Below are 16,706 nucleotides of genomic sequence, written 5' to 3'. Positions count from 1 at the left end.
GGTATGCTCATCTGTTTATATCTTTCTTGCCTCTAGCTCCCTTCTCATGATTCTACTCCTTTCTCATATCTCCTTTATCTCTGACCTCCCCCACAATAGGAAAAATAATGCATCTGCACTAAAAAAAATTGCCTAAGGAATTCATTTATCTTCTCTTGCAGTGCTCTGGAAGTAGAGGACAATAGCAGTAGAGACTTAGTTCCTTAAAATTATTACTTTACTCTGATTCTTGGGGACATTTCCAGTGCTGAGATACACTGAAATGCTAAAGGAAATTGTATGACTAGTTTTATAAATAAAACTAATTAATTTATGAGGGTTAGGCACTATTACATAGTGGCATATTTCAAGTAAAACTGATAGAAACTTGCAAGATAGAACTTTATAACATGATCATTTGAATTGGAAAAAACAGTAAAATAAACAAAATTAAATCTTACTCGAATGGAAAGGATGAATTTGCTTAGTTTTGACTCCTCCATAAAATCTGATTCTGACTTTTGAGATTGCCATATTGATTTTTTTTTGTTCCAGATTTTTTGGATCAATTTTTACTTTTATTATAATATATATATAATAGCAAAAAATGACTTTGTTCCCAACTTGTCCAAGTAACATCTTCTGATAACAATTTTACTTTACGTGCAAAATTTAATTGTGACCCCACAATTGAGGAATCTGCCCCCTGTAGGGTTAGACCTGATACCCACCATTTGGAAGGATGCAAATCTAGTACTTAGTTCTGAAACTAAGGGATGATACTAAAAGTGCATTGAACTGCCTAATAAACTAACTAATGGCCTTTTGTTTTTGCTGGTTTAGAATTCATTAACATTTAAGAATTTAAGAATGATGTCAGCCAGGATACAGCTTGATTTATCTGTCATCAGCGGGGTAGATTACATTGTGCTGGGGAAAAATTCTACATTTATAGAGATCCCTTCTGACTTTCATTTATGAGTTACTGGAAAAATGAAGTTTAGAAATGCCCAGAAAGCATTTGATTACATTTGTGGTATAGAAAAATGTACTTTTGTGGGAATTATTTTTGCCTTGGTTTATACCATTTTGTGTTCTTAGGTAGAGACTTGGCAAAGTTGAATTGTTTCGATACTTAGAAAGCACTGAAGGCTTTGGATTAGAATTTTGATATTATTCACATTTTATTTATATTAAACTAATAATGTGTTTGAGCTACAGTACTATTTCATTTTTAATTCATTAAAATGTATAAGTTGGTGCAGATTGGGCTAGGAGAGATATTGTCGGTAAGTGTGGAAGATATATATATATATATAATAAAGATCTGCTAAGCAGACGGCAACAAGTTGGTAAACAATCGCAGATTGTTTTGAGGAAGGGTCAAAAGCACAATCACACAAAGGCTATTTATAACATAAAGTTCTTCCTTGGAGTCAACCCTAGGTTTCCACTTATCTTGTTTCCATCTCCAAGCCTCCCCAAAAGCCAGAGAGCAATAATGTGAATAGTTTTGGACTGTTTTGTGCTTTTGGATCGATACAATATCCCTTTCTTAATTTCCTTTGTTTTCCTGATGTAATGAGGAATGCTAGTTTCCACCATCCATCATCACCATATTGCTCATTTTGGAGCCTCAGCATTTCATTCTGAAGTGCTCATTAGCCACCTGAAAGTAATATTAATTTTTTAAAAGATGAATCCATCAAGAACTGTTGCAGAATGAAACATGCATTGACAAAAGTGCCGAGGGGCATCATATCGCTCACCATAAATATTGGTGGGCAATTAGGAAGTATCTGTAAATTAATTCACCTCATTCAGGATTTATAGTTTACTTTTTGTTCTGTTGATGCCCAAGATATCATTTGATTGCACAGATATCCCATTGTGGGCTGAAGCAGCTTTGAACCCAAAGCTTTCTCCTTGAGCTCATTTATTTAAGTCAATGAGCTAATCAGTTAGGATCTAGAGTAGTTTTTACAAAGTTTTTGATTTTCTGAGCTCACACATGCCTTCATTTTTATGTGAACTTCATTCCATTAGAAAGTCTGCTTCTGTTTTTGCATTCACTTTGAGCTGCAGTGAAGTACTGGGAGTACATTGTAGGTTTGTCAGGCTCATTAACAAAAAATGGTGTTAGAGTCTGTGCTGTTATAATTGGGATGGCTTCTAATGATGCCAAAAAAAGGAAAATAATTATGGTATTAAAGCCCATTTATAATCACTGAAACCAACCAACCACCCCTTTCCATCAAAAAGTATTTTCCCAGGTTTGTTGGATCTATATAACACTGGCCTGAATGTTTCTGAAGTGAATATTGCTGAGACATTTATTTGCCCATGGAACTACAGCATGATGGGTGCCAGATGGTTCTCTGGAAATCGACATCTGGGAGAACTGGCACTACAGGTAGAGATCAAAGCAAGAAGCAGTTCTTCAGTGGGGAAAAGAACAATTGAGCATGTGGCACACTTGAGGCAAAAAAACTAGAGGCAAAAACTACTGGATATCAATTAATATTTGCTTGCCTGAACAGAAATGTTTAAGATAGAGACAGGCAAACGTTTTGCATGTTTTGATTTTGGAGGACAAAGCATAAATTGGATAGAGTGATGGCACATAGTGGACAGAGCCAGCATGTTAATGGATTTTGCTGTCAATTGGGGATGGTTTTCCTTTTAAAATAATCTTGAGAAGCCTATTTTGAAGCTTATATTACTGTTTTCATTTGCTTCAAAACAGCAGGAAACCAGACCAGTGATTTTTGGTAATTGTAATTGGAAGATAGCCTGGGAACTGCAGAAAAAAGTGCTGGAGGCTTTAGCCCTGAGGTTTCAGGTTTGGCGAAACAGCGCTTGCCTTTGACATGACTTGAAGTGATTTAATGTTGGCCGGCCATAACAGGAAAAGTTGTAATTTTGTGAACAGGTCACAATCACTTTTTCCAAGGCTGTTGTAACTTTGAACTATCAGTAAATAAATGGTAGTAACTTAAGGACTACTTACGTTTGTATTATATCGTATTATTATTGATGTTGTTTTAATTGTTGATTTGGAACTGCCCAAAGTTTGACATAAGATGAGTGGCTATATAATTGTTTTAAATAAATAAAATGGTTGCATGTAAAGCTACCTTATTCATTGTGCCTGTTAGAAAATATATTTATTTCAAATAATTGATCAGTATTGTTGGAGATCCTTTGTAAATATAAGATGCTTATTAAGCAAAAAAGCCTATAAAAATCTGATTATCTTCTATGCTTCTTAATTGACTGTACCCCAGCTTGTGATACTTTATGACCGTAATAAATATTTGTTTTGAAATCTTCTTGCTTTTGAAAATAGGTGGCTTAAATAATTTTTCTATATACTTCAGATTAGGAAGAAGGGCTTGTAGGAAGATTTTTTAGAGCTTAGTATTTGTTAAGAATATGGTTCTAGCAAGATGTATGTGATATAGGGTCCCCGCCTGAAGTAGGGGATTGGATAGGAAGACCCTCCAAGATCCCTTCCAACCAGCCAGGGGTGGGCTGCTATGGGTTCAGAAGAACCCATAGCTAATGTTATGGCCGGTTCAGAGAACCTCCAAATCCCAACCCTGGCTGAACCTGCCCATCCCTCCCCTCCCCTCCCAGGAGTTTCCACGCGGCCTGTTTTGGATACAAGGTAAGTGCAGGGCCTGAGCGGAGGCTCAGGGAGGGGGAAAAATGAACCTCGTGGAAGTTCCAGAAGGGTCTCCAGAGCCCAGGAGAGGCAGTTTTTACCCTCCCAGAGGCTCGAGAAAAGTCTCTGGAGCCTGGGTAAGGCGAAAACACATGCCCCCTTTGATGCAGAAGGCTGGCTAGGCCACGCCCACCCAGAAAACCGGGCAGAGAGCCGGTTATTCTGTGCTCTAAGAAGTCTTTAATTCAAGTTATAATTTAAAGTGCACTTTGCAGGCTTACTAGTTTCATTTGAGCTGTAACATAGTTTAAGGTTTTCTGCCATAGAGCACTGTCTAAAGCTCTAGCTAATTGTGTCACAATGTTTGCTTCGGTGTACTATAATCTCTACAGATCACATGAAATTCTCTTTGCAAGGTAGGTTCAGCATACCGTTTTAAGGAAACATGGGCATGAAATAGCCTAGCAAGTAGATCAGTGTTCCTTAAACTTTTTAAAGAAGTTGACTGCTTGTTGGGAAATGGCCTAGTTTTAAGCTATTTCTTAGCTTGTTTTAGAACCACACACTGTTAAATGAAGGAATTTGTTGAGAGCTGAATTTTGCTGGGTTTTTTTTTAAGTTAGCTTTCTCAATTTAGCTTCTCTATTGAAAAGGTGGGGTTTGGGAAGAAATAAGTAGTTTAAAATAGTAACTTTCTCATGTGTTTGATATCACTGATTTGTTAGTTAAGAGTGTATATTAAAAGGCTGAAACAATAAGCATCTTGTTTTGGTTTTATTTTAGCTGTTCCTGTTTCTTTCCTACAAACTACTTTCTGTATTTTCTTGATTTTTTGACTTGCTTGTGCTGATTCCTGCATGCTAAAGCTTTCGTTAGCATGATTATATGCTTTGGGGCGACAGCATTTCAAACATCAATTCTACATTTTCCATAAAAGTAAATGTTCAACAGTTCCTAATGTTTGGTCTCTCTGCCTTTTTTTTACAGGGCCACAAATCTGCATAGCAGTAATTTATTGTAGGAAATTTAATCAAGGCTAACTGCAGTGATTGGTCTTCAGAAATTTAAATCTTTGATAGCTGATTCAATTAGAATGCCAGCAGGTAAGTACATCAAGCCTTTGGTATTTACACAAAAAGAATTGCACCTTTTTGTTTTGTACTTCTGAATTTAAAAGCAATTACTGTCCAAATATGGTACATCATTCTACTGTGCATAATAGTATTTATGAAACAGCTATTACCTTTTATATTGGAAGCTGAATATGAATGTGGCTTTGTGTTACCTGCTTGATACTTTGAATTTGCCAGTGGCCTTGAGCCCAGATGAAGCACATGGTTTTGGAACAATTTTTAAAATCTGATTTTCTTCTAAAATAGCACATCCCGATGTTTCCCATGTTATGCTTACCTTGGCAGTGTTTCAGCTAAATGCCCCTCTTCCTTCATATCTTCATACTTCATTAGAAAATAAAACCTATTGACTTTTTCCCTTAAGAGATCAAACCATCAATATTTGACTATTAAGATACATGCATATTTTACAGCCTCTCTGTGTGTTTACAATAGAATTTTTCAACAACGTATAGTGCTGCTAAAAAAAATGGGGTGAAGATGGAACGTTATGTATTGTAACAATGGAAGTGCAAGACTTTCTAAATACATCCTTGTATAATATAAATTACATAATGCAAGCATTTTTTCTTTATATGTAGCACTAATGGGCAATAACTATTCTGTATATACATCTTGCTGATATGCAAAGAACTGGACTACTATTTTGCATTGAGGCCCTATGTTATATTCATAGAGGAAACCTGGCTAATGCAATTCTTGTTCTAAGTTCTATAATGAGAAGGGATGGGGCAAAAGTGGACAACTAAATAATTTTCGGGCCATCTGTTGTTTCTAAAGTATTATTTAGGATCTGCATCTTCTCAAACTTTCGACACTGAAATGTATCTTTTTAATAGTTTTACAGCTGTTGAGAATCTTAATAGTGTATGTGCATATATCATTGTAGTAAAAATTTCATCAGAATTAGCTAACCTCAGGAAAGACTTATTTGTGTGGGCTGGCTTGCTGTCACCATGCTTTCACAATGCACAACTTCCACTAGCTCCTTCTTTTCTTTACCAGGCTGGTTTATGCATTCATTTTTGGCTGCGCTTGCTGTGCATCATTTATAAAGCCAATAGAATCAGAATTACTCCGAGACCACTGACAATCATAGTGAGGCGATCATTTAAATAAGTTAGCAACACCTATTATTGCCAACTCTTTGAAATAGCACAGTTTCATATGTGAGGAATAAAGATTAAAACCAGGAACATTACATTGCACAGATGAAATGGTCAGAGAGGCATTATCCAACTCTCGATTAGATGGATTTGTGCTCCATCTGAAGGAACAGAATCACACTTTGCTGATGCTCCTAGATTCTCTATTTTGATGAGTAATTTACATAATCGTTGTGGCTAGGAGTACGGCTACCGACTGAAGCTAGTATGTTAGCTATGTTCATTCTTAGGGGTTACTTTGGCCACACTGATTCATATTTTGGTTTATGATTCTTAGTTCTTTGTTAGTCTGTTCATGGGACTAGTTTGGAAGCTGGATGGGGGGGAATGAGGGAGGATACTTATGGGCTCCAGACATTTCTGTTTGGAAAGCCCTCTTTAGTATATTTTTTAATGGGTAGATCAAAATTATCATATATATTTTTTCAGATTGCAACATGAAATGTATAATACTAAAAGTCACTTGGCTAATGGGCAGCCATAAAAACTGAATAAATAAGATACATTGGTCAAAGATCATTATGACCAGTTAGTAATATGCAGAATAAATAATTTATATTGCATCAGATGAATATATTTAGATACTGTATTATGAGCTCACAGATTAAAAAAAGGTTTTCATCCAAGAACATACATTGGTTCTACTTTATGGGGGAAAAACATTGTTATGACTTTGCTGTTTTCTATATGCACCTAATTCAATAAAAGAACATCTTGAAATATATTTGCCTCCCAGAAAGTTAAAGACCTCAGTGGTCTCTGCTGAAGCTAGTTGTTTCATGATTTAGAAATGGTTCTTCATTATGATGGTGTCTGTCCAATGAAATATCTACTATGTGTTATGTGTAGCCTCAATTTTGATGTGTTTTAGATCTTTTAAAATAAAAAAAAAACTTTTCAAATTGGCCATTCTAGCCATTTACCCATATATGTGTATGTTCTTGTGATATAAATAAGTGTATGTATGGATTTCCTGTATTCTTCTGTCTTTAATTTGCTTTGATCTTTGCTTTTTTTAATTACCGTACTGTAAATACTGCAGATTTTTTTCAAACAAATAGTGTGTAAATATTCTTAGTAAGTTAGAAGGAAAAAAGCAATTGGATCAAAAAGTTCATATAGTCCAATGACTCATATCCTTTTTTTGACACCACTGTCCTTTGCCAGAGGGAAGTAATAAGGGAATGTAACCTGTTGATTCATCCAGAATTCTCAACAGTTTCTGATAGCAATATCCTTTTGAAGAGATTGTGTGAGTTGGGTGTGTGTAGTACTGCTTCGTGTTGATTCTGCTGCTATCTCAGATTATCTCCAGGAAGTACTGGGAATTTCTGCTCAACCTCGTGACATTTGTGTTATGGGATCCTTCGATGTTTATTTCTTATCCCCATGCTATTTAACATTTGTGTGAAAACATTTGTATAAAAGGCACTTACCATTTTGCTTAGAATCAGATAAAACATTCAAATGCTCAGCTACTATTTTAGATAAACTCAGAAGTTTTTAAAATCTCACATCTTCAAGGCATTTTTTTTTACTCATGGCAACTGCCTGGACAGGTCCATACAGTTTTTGATGGAACGTTTATTGGAAGTAATTTGCCATGGTCTTCTTCCAGGGGCTTGAGAGAGTGACTAGCCCCAATTGTCTTCATGCCCAAGGAAAAAGTAGAACTCATCATTTTTTGGTTTCTAGCCTGGTGCCTTAAATTATTAATTAAAATTGACTCTCAAAGAGTTTTAGTCAATAATGTAATTGTTACTGTAATGAGTGGAACTGGGCATTATAATCATGTGATAACAGCTGCCCACTTTCACTGGCTCCCATTTCCCTTGAACATCTGATTTGTATAGGAGGTTTTAATCTATTAAGCAACTTATAGTAAAGTAATGTCTATTGCTCCTGGGAAGGAAAGCTATGGCAAATTTAAACAACATACTAAAAAGTAGAAACATCACCCTGCCAACAAAAATGTGCATAGTCAAGGCTATGGTTTTCCCAGTTGCAATGTATGGCTGTGAAAGTTGGACCATAAGAAAGAATTGAGGCCTTTGAACTATGGTGCTGGAGAAGACTCCCGCGAGTCCCTGCAAGGCGATCAAACCTGTCAGTCTTAGAGGAGATCAATCCTGACTGCTCTTTAGAAGGCAATGAAACTCAAATACTTTTGCCACCCAAGGAGAAGAAAGGACTCACTGGAGAAGAGCCTAATGCTGGGAAAGATTGAGGGCAAAAGAAGAAAGGGACAACAGAGAATGAGGTGGCTGGATGCAGTCACTGAAGCAATAGGCGTGAGCTTAAATGGACTCCAGAGGATGGTAGAGGACAAGAAGGCCTGGAGGAACATTGTCTATGGGGTTGCGATGAGTTGGACACGACTTCACAACTAACAAAATTCTTGTATGTTTACATTTGGGTCTTAATTTCACCTTTTGAAGTGGTGCCTTGGCTATGTTCTTGTATGTTTGTGATAATGTGTTTTATTAATACTTGTGTATTAATACTTGGTTTTCTAAGTAGTTTCCTACCTTGAAATGGTTAACTCAGAGACAGCTGATTGATCTACTTTTTTATCCTTTTGACATTGGACAAAGCCTCCCTGCCTCCCTCTCTCATATAGATTTATTCACTTTATTTGGAGCTTGAGTTTTTTGTATTTCTCTTTTTCTGTCTCTGCCGTTTTAGTCCCTGCTGTCTTAATATCCTGGTTAAATTAATTGTATATATTTTAGTTGAAATAATTTTTGCATGGCACTGAGACTAATAAATAAAATTAAAAGTTTTAAAAATGCTGAAGGCATTTCCTAAATTGTTTGAAGAATACAATTAAAAAACCAAAATATGTCATTATTTATTTGTTTTTTAAAATCAGATTTAGGTACACCCACTTCATTCTCAGAATGACTCTTGGCTATGAGTGAGAATGTTGGTTCCCTTTTTCTTTTTCAAACAAGTTGTAAGAGCTGGATTTTAGAACAGATTAATAATACTTTTCTAGCTGTTGGAAACTTGAGAGCACAAACTTGCATAAGGCCCCTGTTGTAGGATTGGAAAATTGGGCTCAAAGTGAACAGAGTCTTAGTTTTGTATGTAGCAATGATGAATGTTTGTAAATGAGTTGCATTGAATAATACGGATAGTGTTGAGCAATGCAACTCTGTGGTTGTTTGTTATACATGTACACCTTTGTCCCATAACAGTCATAAGAGCAATAGGTATTGTTACAGTTTTCATGCTTGGGAAATGAAAAATATTTAAAACATGCATCTCATTTTGAAGACTTAAAGTAATATATATTTGTTAACAGTACTAAATGGCATATTTAATTAATAGTTTTTCAGCTTGAAGAAGATTGAGGGATACTGCACTATTTTTTCTCACACACACATGCACACACTTCATTAAAAGAATTAAAGAGAACATAAAAACTCACAAACTAATAAGAATAAAGAAAAGAAAAAAGAAGAAAAGCCAAAAGTGCAGAAGAAAAAACAAAGAAATAGAAGCTTCCAATTTCTTTTGTAGCAAATACATATATACAGTAAATGCAGTATCTCTTATATGATTACAACAAAAAAATCACTTTTTCTTATTATGCATTTTTCTAATTATCAACACCACAAGTTGGAGTTTCCAAAGGAGAATGTGAGTTTCTGATGGGGAATTTTGAACTTCTGTGGAGAATTTTGGTAGAATGATGGTCTCTGAAGAGTAGCTAAGAATAGGAATGGAAGGCAAATTCTGGCTGTTGCAATCTCCCCAAATCAAAGGGAAATTGTGAGATTAACTATGTGTACTCCAGATAGTGGTTCCTTCTGAGTTGGCTGCAGAAACCACAAAGTTTTTGTAGCTGGCTCAGGAGTCAAACTTCCAGGAGTTTGGTGAAGGGATATTTCATCTGTGGCAAAGATAAAATGCTTTGTCATGGCTTAAATCATCTTATCTATTACAAAAAAAAACACCCCAGAAAAATATTTGACTTAAAATTTCAAGAACAATTTGAAAAAAGTTTAAGATGCAAGCAAGTTTTAAAATAAACAAGGAAACAAGTCTTTTTTGCTTTACTTTTTATCCCTTTAAAAAGAGATAAAAAGGGTTTAATTTCAATTTTGCCTGGGTTTAATTTTTCACTAATCCTGTTGAAGAGACCAGTCCAGCATGAGAAAGTTTGTTGGAATCTGCATAACAAAAGAGAAGACAAGGAACCAGTTTGAGATTGTGAAATGTAGCTCCTATGGAGATGTGATGCTTGCTGTGATTGACATTATTAGGATATACTAAAATGTAACTGTCAGAAACAAAAATACAGTAAGAGGGGGGTTGTCTTTCTATTTTATCTGCTTGAGACATTTCTACTTTTGGATTAAAAATGGCTATTAGAAAAATGGTAAAAGGGCAGGAGAGTCTTGCTAGAGCAACTAGTGGAAAAAATGTTATACAAGATATACTTCATTTTTTTTTGGAACATATGGAACAAATTTTTGAAACAAATTTGATCAGATGGAAAATAAAATGGAAACGTTTGGAAAAAAAGGTGGATGAAAGATTTATGAAGAGAGAAAATGAGATGATGTCAGAAAGATTGAAAGTTCTGTGAAGCAAATTTCTGGAGAGATGAAACAAAATTATGATAGCATGGAAATTTTAGAGGTTTCAATTTTAAAGGTTCATGGCAGAGAATTGGAAAGAGAATAGGATAATCTGACTTTGAATTAAGACAGAAAGAACTCTGAAATGAGGAAATTCTAGAGGTTCCAGATGAAAATAATTGAAAGTGGCCTATTAAAGTTTTGGCAAATGCTTTGGATTTAGAAGAGGAAGATATGGAGTCTGAAATTGATAAGTTTTCTAGAATAAAATCCAGATTTGCCAGAATGAGTGTCTCTAGGGTTATTTTGGTGCATTTTATTAGATGAGATTAAGTTGTACAGCAACATTTTAATACAAGATTGAAATTGGAAAATTCAGATATAATTGTTCTGAAAGAGATTCTTATTAGAATTCTCTGTAAATAAAAAGAATATCTCTTCCTGCCTGAAAAATTAAAACAGAAAAAATCCTAGTCTGATGGGATAAATTGGAAGGGGTGATTTTAGTTTTAAACAGCAAAAAATTTAAATTGAATTTAAGCTGAATTCAGGCACTTGAAAAATGTTTCATAGAATAGACATACTTCTAATGTTCCTTTCTATGAATTGTTAATATCTTATGAATACAGGTTTTAACTGCCCAGGATTCCAGCTTGGTCATTTGGCTTATATTTTGACTGTTACTTCTCCATGGAACTTAAGTGATTCTTATTAAAACCTTATGAGCATAGTTTGAAAGTTATTGAAGTGCTAGCCACCCAAAGTTGTTTGCTGAGATGGGCAGTTATAGAAATCAATCAATCAATCAATCAAACAAACAAACAATCCCTTTCTTATCTTGGCAGGTAAATACTTTCCTAAATTAATATTATTTTTAATTATTTTAATTTTAAATAGTGTAATTTAATTGTATAAAGTATAATTGTTGTTATGAACGAATTTTAATATTTTTGGGGAGGAAATGTAGTTTGATTGCTAAACCCATCATAAATTGAGAATCTGGTATAATCTCAGTTTGAGAATTGCAATGTTTTATTCTGGAACTTATGGACAAAAAAATGGAACTTTTTTATAACAGCGACAAACTTATTATGCTTCCTCCCTCTTTTAAGATTATATTACACGATTCCTTCTTTACATGTTCAACCCTTTTTAATCAGCAAATCCATAAATCACCAATTCATCTTTTTCCCATTTTCAGCAAAAAGTCTGAAATTTTATTATGATTGTGATAGTCTTTGTTTATTATTAGTATAGCACTTGGGCAAAGAAATGTACATGCGTGCAGCAAAATTTGTTGCAGGAGAGTTGTAAAATGAAGAGGAAAATGTCTACTTTTCCCTGGTTTTTATAAAAAGGAAATGCTGTCATGGGGACCAATATTAACATAAAAATTTAAAGAAGGAATGAAATCAATGGGAAGAAATGGAGTTAGATTTCAGTAGCCCTTATATAATAAATATGAGTTAAATAGAAAATTATTTGCAAGATACGGTAATTTTCTAACAGAGTTTCATGTACTTTCCTGATCTTTAAATGGTGCGTTAACAATATTGGTTCATGCCCTACATATAAAACAACTTTGGTGAATAAATACATGATGTTAATAGCAGTATAGCCTTTATTGTCATTGCACAAAATAAATATAATATGCTCCCTTTCTTTTAAATTCTCTCTCAGAACTAACATTTTTCACATTGTTCTTTGGACTATTGTTAATCCTTGTGCTTAACTGCAAGTGAGTTTGAATCATATGAAAGTGAATTTCTATATACATATTATTGTTATTTAAATTTATATCCCATCACCTTTAAAAGCAATTCAATAAGAGTGTTTGCACATATATATGTGTGACTGATTGACAGAGACCTCTAAATCCATTAAGCCTTTTGTTTAAAGTTTTTTGCTCCATGTATTAGATATTGCCAGAGTTTCCAGGAAAAGTCCAGGAGAAAGAGAAACTTGTACTTGAATATGGGGAAGAGGGTGAGAACAAAGTACTACTTCTATTTAACATGCATACTTATGAATAGAACTTTGATCTTGAAAAATGTCACAACTAATTTCCACTTTCTCATAAACAGTATTACTTGCAGATCTCTATCATGAATAATGTTGTTTGTTTCCCCAATTTCATTTGAATGCCGTCTGCAGTATTCAGCTATTTAATGTTTTCTTTACATTTCTTGTTCAGTCGCAAACAGTTCTATTTTTAAAGAGCATTTAACAGTCTTGAGATCAATTAAATGTTACATTGGCTATACATTGACTCTAAAACACAATAATTTCCCCTATAGAAACTGTTTAAAAAATGTTGTGTGCTTTATAACTCTGGGCTGAAAAAGGAAAATGAATGACTTTTCCACCCTGGAGAATTGTAAAAAATATGTTTTGGTTTGTTTATTTTTCAATAAAAGTTGTATTAAATTAACTTTATAAAATTAATGCATTACAAAAAGCATATTAGCACAAAGATCAGCTCTTCTGCACTTCTGCATTCTTCACTGCACTTATGTGACTAATAGTTTGGGATTGGGGTAAGAGTCAGGGGAAACAGAATGCTGCATCTGTGAAATACCACCAAAGAAGCCAGCAAGATTTAAGTGTCTCAGATTTTTGCAAAGACTTCCAAGGTATACGTACATATAAACATTCACGGCATCTTTTATTATTTTGCAATATTTTCTGTAGGACCAGTACGGTGCAATTTAAACTTTTAAATTTTGGCTCTGTTTTCTGTCTTTTACTTGGGAAAGTACCTGGCTGGTAAACAGCTGCAAGAAGCAACAGGTGTGCCATATACTCTAAATTTAGGGAAATGAAGTATTAATTTAAGTAACCTGTACTGGCTGTATCTTCACACAAATTGGGAATGAGCAGTTTGCTGGTACTTAATAACTCTTGTGTTATCTGTCTGGCAGGAAGATTTGACTGTCTAACACAGGGGTGTCAAACTCATGTCATTACGGTGTTGTCACATGATGTATTGGGACTTTTTTTCCCTTGCTAAACTGGGTGTGGGCATGGTCAGCGTGTGATGCATCTTGCCCGTGGGCTGTGAGTTTGACAGCCCTAGCCTAACATATACTAGTGTTTGGCCCATGGGCTATTTTATCATCATGTGTGATTCGGGAGCTCTGCTATGTTTTCCTTTAACAAAAGAGAGTCAGAGGCCATGATTCTTGGCTTTGAACTATAGCTAATTCAGAATAAAACAAGTCAAGAGTTTCTGATTTTCATCTAACAGAAAGTGAACTGCAAATGGAGTCATCCAAGTGTGATAGCTGCAGATTCTGATAGAAGCAGTGAGGTACGAATAATGTGTGGTATCTTATTCTTCTTGTATAAAGCAGGGAGCTGAGGAATTCTGGTTTATTGTTGCATGTAAATTTTACCTTGTTTAATCATGTTTAATGGTCATGCTTTTACAACTTGCATAGATTGGTGTCTATTTCATAAAGAATTGAGAAATACGATCTGTTCTTTTGTCCATGCTCTGAAATGTACCCAACATGCATTTTCATTGCAAGAATCTGTTTTCATTAGAAACTGGTGCTTTTATTTTGATACCCTCATTAGCCCTAAACATCATAGCTGATGGCAAGGGATTATAGAAGTTGTTGTCTGAAGAATGAAGTTGCCCTCTATAGTTTAATTTATTCCCAGGTTCCCAATTACTTATACATCCTTGAAAAAGAGTAATGTTATTTTAGCGTATTTTAGGAACTTTCCGGGTTTTACTGAATTTTGCAGGGATAGAGAATTATGGTATGTATATTCCAATCTAGGTTTATCAGCTCCCATATCACTGAGAGGTACAGGATATGAGGGATATGAGGATCCAGTTGGTTTCTATGACTATCCTTGTCTCCATTTGACTTTTTAGATTCTTTTAGTGAAAAAAAAAAGAATTCTGATATAGTGTGAAATTTCACTTTATAGCAATAGCAATAGCAATAGCAGTTAGACTTATATACCGCTTCATAAGGCTTTCAGCCCTCTCTAAGCGGTTTACAGAGTCAGCATATTGCCCCCACAGTCTGGGTCCTCATTTTACCCACCTTGGAAGGATGGAAGGCCGGTGAGATTTGAACAGCCGAACTGCAGATAACAATCAGCTGCAGTGGCTGCAGTACAGCACTCTAACCAATGCACCACCTTGGCTCTTTATTCTAAGAGCAGTGACATTCTAGAAAATAAAGATGGAGATTTTATTTATATTTCACGTTTTTGGATTGCCCTTCTCCTTCAGGGGTAAATAGGATAGCGTGTATGTAGAAAAGTATTTACCTATCAGATAAAATGACTGAGGTAAACTGGGAGAGCATAGGAACTTTATGAGATAATCTTTACCAGCTTTCCGTTAAAATCATGTTATTGGCCATATCTATTGTGACAACTGTTTTTGTAAATAGCTAATTCTCTATGTTAGCCATTTTTTTTAAAAAAAGAATTTTTTTTATTTTTGGTTAAGCAGACAAATACAACACAAAAAAAATCATCTTTCGTTACATATTGTAACGTAGTGTGTTGATTGGTTATAAATAACTTTTGTGCATCTCTTCCACAGTCATTACTTATAGTTATATAAGTTATGCTTATGTTAGCCATTTTGTAAAAATATTCAGAAGATAATTTCAAAATTCCAAATATGCTATGCCATATGAATTACCTTGAGTGACCATATTGTTAAGATACCTGTATTTTGAAATTTCTCATAATAGTGCTGAATTGAAATTAGCTATATAAATTCTCAACTTAGAATAAATACTTCATTGCTTCTGGTAGAATAAGGAAGGGCTTGTGATTTCCAGAATTTCACCACAGGCACTGTTATCTGAAGTAGAAAGTTTGGTTATTCCCTATTCAGTATGGTACTGTTCACAGCCTGCATACCTCATCTTTTACTATATTTTATTTATTGATTTTTATTTTATTTAGTTTGTCAAACATGTACGGGATAACAGGTATAAGTATAAATATGGACATGAGCACATGAAATGGGTACAAATAAATGGGGACAGTAGGACAGGGATGATACGCACACTGCAGTGGTGAGTTCTGGATCCTGTTGCAACCGGTACAGTGCAACGGGGCCCGGCATCCACTACATGAACGCACACAGCGTAGTGCGCTCATGCATATTTACTGTCTGTGATGCTCCGCAATGCCTCCACAATGCTCCAGCTGCTCGGCGGAGCGTTGCGCAGGTGCTGTACGCTCTGCGATTGCGTGGAGGCCCAAAAGAGCTCAAATACAGGTAAATATGGCAGGCGGGTGGGCCCTCTGGAGCACTGTACTGGAACGGTATCTGGTGCTCCCGGCAGGCACCGGCATGCCCATATTGGGGCATACCGGTCGTAACCCACCACTGACACACTGGTGCGCTTATGCATGCCCCCTTACAGACTTCTTAGGATTGGTATGAGATCCACAGTGGACAGTTTAAGGTCGAAGCTATGGGGGTTTGAGGAAGTAAAAATGGAGTCAGGTAGAGCATTCCAGGCATGGACCACTCTATTACTGAAATCGTATTTTCTGCAGTCGAGTTTGGAGTGGTTTACCTTGAGTTTGTATCTATTGTTTCCCCTTTTGTATCTATTATTGCGATTGAAGCTGAAGTAGTCGTTAACAGGTAGGACGTTGTAGCAGACAATTTTGTGTACTATGTTTAGGTCAGACCATAAGAGGCTCAGTTCAACATTGTCCAAGCCCAAAATCTCAAGCCTTGTGACATAAGGTGTTCTATTGTGAGGAGTGGAGTACTCTTCTCGTGAAATACCTCTGGACCCGCTCAATTGTATTAATGTCTTATATACAATGTGGATTCCAGGCAGATGAGTTGTATTTGAGAACTGGTCTGGCAAAAGTTTTGTATGGCCTAGTTAGCAGTACAGTGTTACCAGAGAAGAATCTTCGCAAAATTAGGTTAACAACTCTTAATGCCTTTTTGGCAATGCTGTTACAGTGAGCTCTGGGACTTAGATCGTTAGAGATGAGTATGCCTAGGACCTTGACAGAGTGAGGTTCATCTATGATATTCTGTATATAATACTATATATTACAAGTTGCAGAATGTGGTCCAAGAAAACCATTATGTACTGAATTCATTGCATTTGTGGATAGAGAAAAGGAAATGTAAACTCGAGAAATAGAAGCATAGCAGTACTAT

At 35.4% G+C, this 16,706-nt stretch overlaps 1 protein-coding gene across 3 annotated transcripts in view; it reads left to right on the top strand.

Moving 5' to 3' along the window:
• Positions 1-16,706, top strand: part of NCOA1 (nuclear receptor coactivator 1) — a 285,039-nt gene that overhangs the window by 33,812 nt on the left and 234,521 nt on the right. For all 3 annotated transcript variants that reach the window (XM_032216694.1, XM_032216692.1, XM_032216695.1), the window contains exon 2: positions 4,634-4,749. The gene's annotated coding sequence lies outside the window, so the exon portion shown is untranslated. The remainder of the gene's footprint in view (positions 1-4,633; positions 4,750-16,706) is intronic.

The sequence above is a fragment of the Thamnophis elegans genome, chromosome 4 (genome assembly GCF_009769535.1).
Source record: "Thamnophis elegans isolate rThaEle1 chromosome 4, rThaEle1.pri, whole genome shotgun sequence".
NCBI lineage: Eukaryota > Metazoa > Chordata > Lepidosauria > Squamata > Colubridae > Thamnophis > Thamnophis elegans.
The sequence above is the reverse complement of the archived record's forward strand: the minus strand, read 5'-3'. Positions and strand labels throughout refer to the sequence as shown.